At 62.5% G+C, this 6,188-nt stretch overlaps 1 non-coding gene across 1 annotated transcript in view; it reads left to right on the top strand.

Moving 5' to 3' along the window:
- The first annotated feature begins 6,145 nt into the window (after window positions 1-6,145).
- Window positions 6,146-6,188, top strand: part of LOC147036465 (18S ribosomal RNA) — a 1,907-nt gene continuing 1,864 nt past the window's right edge. Inside the window, exon 1 of the ribosomal RNA XR_015065126.1 lies at window positions 6,146-6,188. This exon is cut by the window's right edge and continues 1,864 nt beyond it. This is a non-coding gene — a ribosomal RNA (18S ribosomal RNA).

Genomic DNA, 6,188 nt, shown 5'->3' with positions numbered 1-6,188 from the left:
AACGGCTAAGTGTCGACTTTCGAAAAAACGGCTAAGTGTCAACTTTCGAAAAAACGGCTAAGTGTCGCCTCTCTGAAAAAACGGCAAAGTGTCAACTTTCGAAAAAACGACAGAGTGTCGCCTCTCTGAAAAAACGACTAAGTGTCGACTCTGAGAAAATGGCAAAGTGCCCACGGCTCTGCGGGCTCGTGCATCCGACCCGCGCCGGTTCCCCAGCCGGCCTGAAATAAGGCAAAACCAGCCTCTCCGCCTGGAGCTCAGAGCCAACTTGGCGAATATTTTCTAAGTGCCCACGGCTCTGCGTGGCTACGGCGTCTGCCCAGCGCCGGTTCCTGGGTCGAACCCCGAGGACGAGGAATGCCGGTCTCCGCCTGGAGGTCCCAGCTTAATCGGCGAAAATTTTCTAAGTGCCCACGGCTCTGCCGGGCTCGTGCATCCGACCCGCGCCGGTTCCCCAGCCGGCCTGAAATAAGGCAAAACCAGGCTCTCCCCCTGGAGCTCAGAGCCAATTGTGGCGAAAAAACGACTAAGTGTCAACTTTCGAAAAAACGACTAAGTGTCAACTTTCCAAAAAAACGGCTAAGTGTCGACTTTCGAAAAAACGGCTAAGTGTCAACTTTCGAAAAAACGACTAAGTGTCGCCTCTGAAAAAACGACTAAGTGTCGCCTCTCTGAAAAAACGACTAAGTGCCCACGGCTCTGCGGGGCTTGTGAGTCCGCCCCGCGCCGGTTCGGCGGTCGGCCTCAAAAAGCGAAAAATCAGCCTCTCTCCCTGGAGCTCACCAAAAATTTGTCGAAATTTTTCTAAGTTCTCCTCGAGGTACCAGGGGGTGAGGTACCCGGGCTAAGGTGCAGTACCTTTTTTGGTCTTCAGGTGCGCCAGAGTACAATGAAATGGTCCCAGTAGTCAGTGTACTCATCGACTTTCCCCCCGTTTTCCAAAGCACCCCGTTTACGAGTATGGAGGAGATGGTGCTGGTCTCCCCACGGCGTCGGACACGCCGTCCTCGACAGCACAAGGTCGGATAGAAGACCTGAAAAGCGCCGTGGCACGCGCTGGAGGTGTCACTGTGGCGAAAAAGTGACTAAGTGTCAACTTTCGAAAAAACGGCTAAGTGTCAACTTTCGAAAAAACGGCTAAGTGTCAACTTTCGAAAAAACGGCTAAGTGTCAACTTTCGAAAAAACGACTAAGTGTCGCCTCTCTGAAAAAACGGCAAAGTGTCAACTTTCGAAAAAACGACTAAGTGTCAACTTTCGAAAAAACGACTAAGTGTCACCTCTCTGAAAAAATGGCAAAGTGTCAACTGCGAATGTGGTGGTGCATGGAAGGAAGTGGAGGACGGCCGCCTCCTTAAACACAGGCCGAAGAGGAGCGTCAGGGCCGGCTCCTTAAACACGGACCGAGTGTCGCCCTTAACACAGACCAAGCGGAGGACGGCCGCCTCCCTAAATACAGGCCGAACCGGAGCGCGAGGGCCGCTCCTTAAACACGGACCGAGTGTCGCCCTTAACACAGACCAAGGGGAGGACGGCCGCCTCCTTAAACACAGGCCGGAGAGGAGCGTCAGGGCCAGGCTCCTCAAACATGGACCGAGTGTCGCCCTTAACACAGACCAAGGGGAGGACGGCCGCCTCCTTAAACACAGGCCGGAGAGGAGCGTCAGGGCCAGGCTCCTCAAACATGGACCGAGTGTCGCCCTTAACACAGACCAAGGGGAGGACGGCCGCCTCCTTAAACACAGGCCGGAGAGGAGCGTCAGGGCCAGGCTCCTCAAACATGGACCGAGTGTCGCCCTTAACACAGACCAAGGGGAGGACGGCCGCCTCCTTAAACACAGGCCGGAGAGGAGCGTCAGGGCCAGGCTCCTCAAACATGGACCGAGTGTCGCCCTTAACACAGACCAAGGGGAGGACGGCCGCCTCCTTAAACACAGGCCGGAGAGGAGCGTCAGGGCCAGGCTCCTCAAACATGGACAGAGTGTCGCCCTTAACACAGACCAAGGGGAGGACGGCCGCCTCCTTAAACACAGGCCGGAGAGGAGCGTCAGGGCCAGGCTCCTCAAACATGGACCGAGTGTCGCCCTTAACACAGACCAAGGGGAGGACGGCCGCCTCCTTAAACACAGGCCGGAGAGGAGCGTCAGGGCCAGGCTCCTCAAACATGGACCGAGTGTCGCCCTTAACACAGACCAAGCGGAGGACGGCCGCCTCCCTAAATACAGGCCGAACCGGAGCGCGAGTGTCGCTCCTTAAACACGGACCGAGTGGAGGACGGCTGCCTCCTTAAACACAGGCCGAACAAAATGACACAAAGTGTCAACTGCGAATGTTGTCCATCCAAGGAAGGAGCGTGATGCCCGGCCGGCTCCTTAAACACAGGCCGAGAGTCGCCCCGGACGGTCCGCCTCGCGGCGCCCGTCTGCTCGGATAAAATGACACAAAGTGTCAACTACGAATGTTGTCCATCCAAGGAGGGAGCGTGATGCCCGGCCGGCTCCGAAAACACAGGCCGAGAGTCGCCCCGGACGGTCCGCCTCGCGGCGCCCGTCTGCTCGGATAAAATGACACAAAGTGTCAACTGCGAATGTTGTCCATCCAAGGAAGGAGCGTGATGCCCGGCCGGCTCCTTAAACACAGGCCGAGAGTCGCCCCGGACGGTCCGCCTCGCGGCGCCCGCCCGCTCGGATAAAATGACACAAAGTGTCAACTACGAATGTTGTCCATCCAAGGAAGGAGCGTGATGCCCGGCCGGCTCCTTAAACACAGGCCGAGAGTCGCCCCGGACGGTCGCCTCGCGGCGCCCGTCTGCTCGGATAAAATGACACAAAGTGTCAACTACGAATGTTGTCCATCCAAGGAGGGAGCGTGATGCCCGGCCGGCTCCGAAAACACAGGCCGAGAGTCGCCCCGGACGGTCCGCCTCGCGGCGCCCGTCTGCTCGGATAAAATGACACAAAGTGTCAACTGCGAATGTTGTCCATCCAAGGAAGGAGCGTGATGCCCGGCCGGCTCCTTAAACACAGGCCGAGAGTCGCCCCGGACGGTCCGCCTCGCGGCGCCCGCCCGCTCGGATAAAATGACACAAAGTGTCAACTACGAATGTTGTCCATCCAAGGAAGGAGCGTGATGCCCGGCCGGCTCCTTAAACACAGGCCGAGAGTCGCCCCGGACGGTCGCCTCGCGGCGCCCGTCTGCTCGGATAAAATGACACAAAGTGTCAACTACGAATGTTGTCCATCCAAGGAGGGAGCGTGATGCCCGGCCGGCTCCGAAAACACAGGCCGAGAGTCGCCCCGGACGGTCCGCCTCGCGGCGCCCGTCTGCTCGGATAAAATGACACAAAGTGTCAACTGCGAATGTTGTCCATCCAAGGAAGGAGCGTGATGCCCGGCCGGCTCCTTAAACACAGGCCGAGAGTCGCCCCGGACGGTCCGCCTCGCGGCGCCCGCCCGCTCGGATAAAATGACACAAAGTGTCAACTACGAATGTTGTCCATCCAAGGAGGGAGCGTGAGGCCCGGCCGGCTCCGAAAACACAGGCCGAGAGTCGCCCCGGACGGTCCGCCTCTCGAGGCGCCCGCCCGCTCGGATAAAATGACACAAAGTGTCAACTACGAATGTTGTCCATCCAAGGAGGGAGCGTGATGCCCGGCCGGCTCCGAAAACACAGGCCGAGAGTCGCCCCGGACGGTCCGCCTCGCGGCGCCCGTCTGCTCGGATAAAATGACACAAAGTGTCAACTGCGAATGTTGTCCATCCAAGGAAGGAGCGTGATGCCCGGCCGGCTCCTTAAACACAGGCCGAGAGTCGCCCCGGACGGTCCGCCTCGCGGCGCCCGCCCGCTCGGATAAAATGACACAAAGTGTCAACTACGAATGTTGTCCATCCAAGGAGGGAGCGTGAGGCCCGGCCGGCTCCGAAAACACAGGCCGAGAGTCGCCCCGGACGGTCCGCCTCTCGAGGCGCCCGCCCGCTCGGATAAAATGACACAAAGTGTCAACTACGAATGTTGTCCATCCAAGGAGGGAGCGTGATGCCCGGCCGGCTCCGAAAACACAGGCCGAGAGTCGCCCCGGACGGTCCGCCTCGCGGCGCCCGTCTGCTCGGATAAAATGACACAAAGTGTCAACTACGAATGTTGTCCATCCAAGGAGGGAGCGTGAGGCCCGGCCGGCTCCGAAAACACAGGCCGAGAGTCGCCCCGGACGGTCCGCCTCTCGAGGCGCCCGCCCGCTCGGATAAAATGACACAAAGTGTCAACTACGAATGTTGTCCATCCAAGGAGGGAGCGTGATGCCCGGCCGGCTCCGAAAACACAGGCCGAGATTCGACCCCGGACGGGCCGTCTTCTCCCGGCGCCCGCCCGCGTACGCCCCCCATCCCCGGTCGCCCGTCTGCTCCCGGCGGGCCTCCGAGTACCCCCTCACCCAACTGACCGACTGGCACTCATGACCCGCCTTGGTAGGGCCTCCATCGGCCTCGGCTCGTCCGACGTCGGGTGGACGGTTCCTACCCACTGCGGGTCGCACTCTAGCGCCCCGGCCGCCGCGTGAGCGTGCGCTCCCCGCGCCGCCCCGCAGGCCCCGGCGCGACCGTACTGCGGCGAGACCGAGACGACCCGGTTTGGCATCCATCCCACCTAGCCACGATCCACGGAGGCCGAGCGAGCGGCTGAGTGTCGGGCGCCGCGCGTGCGAGCGTCCGCCGGCCGCGCCGGTCCTTCCGCGAATGTCGTTTCTCAAACCCTCCGGCTTGATAGCGGCGGCACCACGGGAAGCCGTCCACACACACACCGTCCGACCTCTATCCGAAAAGCCTTCCCGACCAACCGCGGTCGCGGGGGCGTCTGTCGCTCCGCATCGGGGGGGCGTATGGCTTCCGCGCTACGCGCTGCGGGCTCGGGGGGGCCGCAACGGCTGAGTCTGACTCGGCCGGGGCGCAGCTTCCCTCCCGGCAGTCAGCAATAGTGCCGATCGCGCCTGCCACCAGCCCCCTCCCCGACGGGTTCGTCGGCGCCGGCTGGCCGCCGTCCGCCTTCGTTCCCCGAGGGTTCCCAACCAGCGCCGATCCAACTCCGCATCCTGGCCGCACGCAGTGCGTGCCTCGCGCGGGTAAGTCGCCGGCGCAGCGCCGCAGCTCCCGACCCCCGCGTACGGGAATAGTTGAGGGCCTCAGCGGGCCGCACCGACCGAGTCCGACTCGGGCCGGGGCGCAGATTCCCGCTTGGGTGACCGAACGTTCTCTGCTCGGGCCGGAGGGCCGACGCCCGTCCCCCCCCGTCGTCCCCCACGGACCGCCTCCGAGGCCACTTCGCACGGCTCATCCTCGGCTCCCTACCAATGCTTAATCGATGGGGCCGCCCGGCCGGATTCGCGCCCCCCTGTCCACCGCGAGTCTCCCCAGACTAACCCGAGTTACCGCCCAGCTCGCCTAACCTTGCACTCGCTCTGCCAAACGGTCGTGTAGTCGGCGGGCCGTCCTACGGGTCGCCCTCCCTCCCCAAACGCGCGGCGGGATAGCGGCAAGGCGGCGGCGGCGGCCAGCGGCGTCGGGGCGCTCGCACCGGAGAAGAGGCGTCTTACGAGGCCGGGCGCAGCTCCCTCTCGTTTACTTGCTGAGTAGCGGCGCTCGAAGGTTCCGCGGCGAGCGCGGCTCATCCCATTGAATGTCCCTGCACCAGGCTCCATCGAAGGGCCGCCCGGCCGGATTCGCACCCCCCTGTCCACCGCGAAGTCCCCTCGACTAACCCGAGTTACCGCCCAGTTCGCCTAACCTTGCATCGCCCCGCCAAACGAGCGAGTTGTCGGCCGTCCTGCGGGTCGCCACCGGCCCCAAACGTGCGGAGGGATAGCGGCAAGGCGGCGGCGGCGGCCAGCGGCGTCGGGGTCGACCTAGCACCGGAGAAGAGGTGTCTTACGAGGCCGGGCGCAGCTCCTCTCGTTTAGGGGTCCGCGAGGGTCGCATTCGAGGTTCCGCGTCCTCGGCTTCGGCTGCGCCGGGTCCAGCCCGATCCATCTCACCCCGCGGCAGCGTCAGACCACCTAGAGCCCCCGCGAACCGCGGCCGGCGTCCGGAAAACAGTCGCGCGAGCCCCCGCTCCGGCGGGCCGGCGAGCGAGAGGCGCTACCCAGCCACCCTCTCTCCTACCTGGTTGATCCTGCCAGTAGCATATGCTTGTCTCAAAGAT

This window comes from Syngnathus leptorhynchus, unplaced genomic scaffold, assembly GCF_054491065.1.
Source record: "Syngnathus leptorhynchus isolate UIUO unplaced genomic scaffold, UIUO_Slep HiC_scaffold_607, whole genome shotgun sequence".
Taxonomy (NCBI): domain Eukaryota; kingdom Metazoa; phylum Chordata; class Actinopteri; order Syngnathiformes; family Syngnathidae; genus Syngnathus; species Syngnathus leptorhynchus.
Note: the sequence above shows the minus strand (reverse complement) of the source record. Positions and strands in the feature narration are given on the sequence as shown.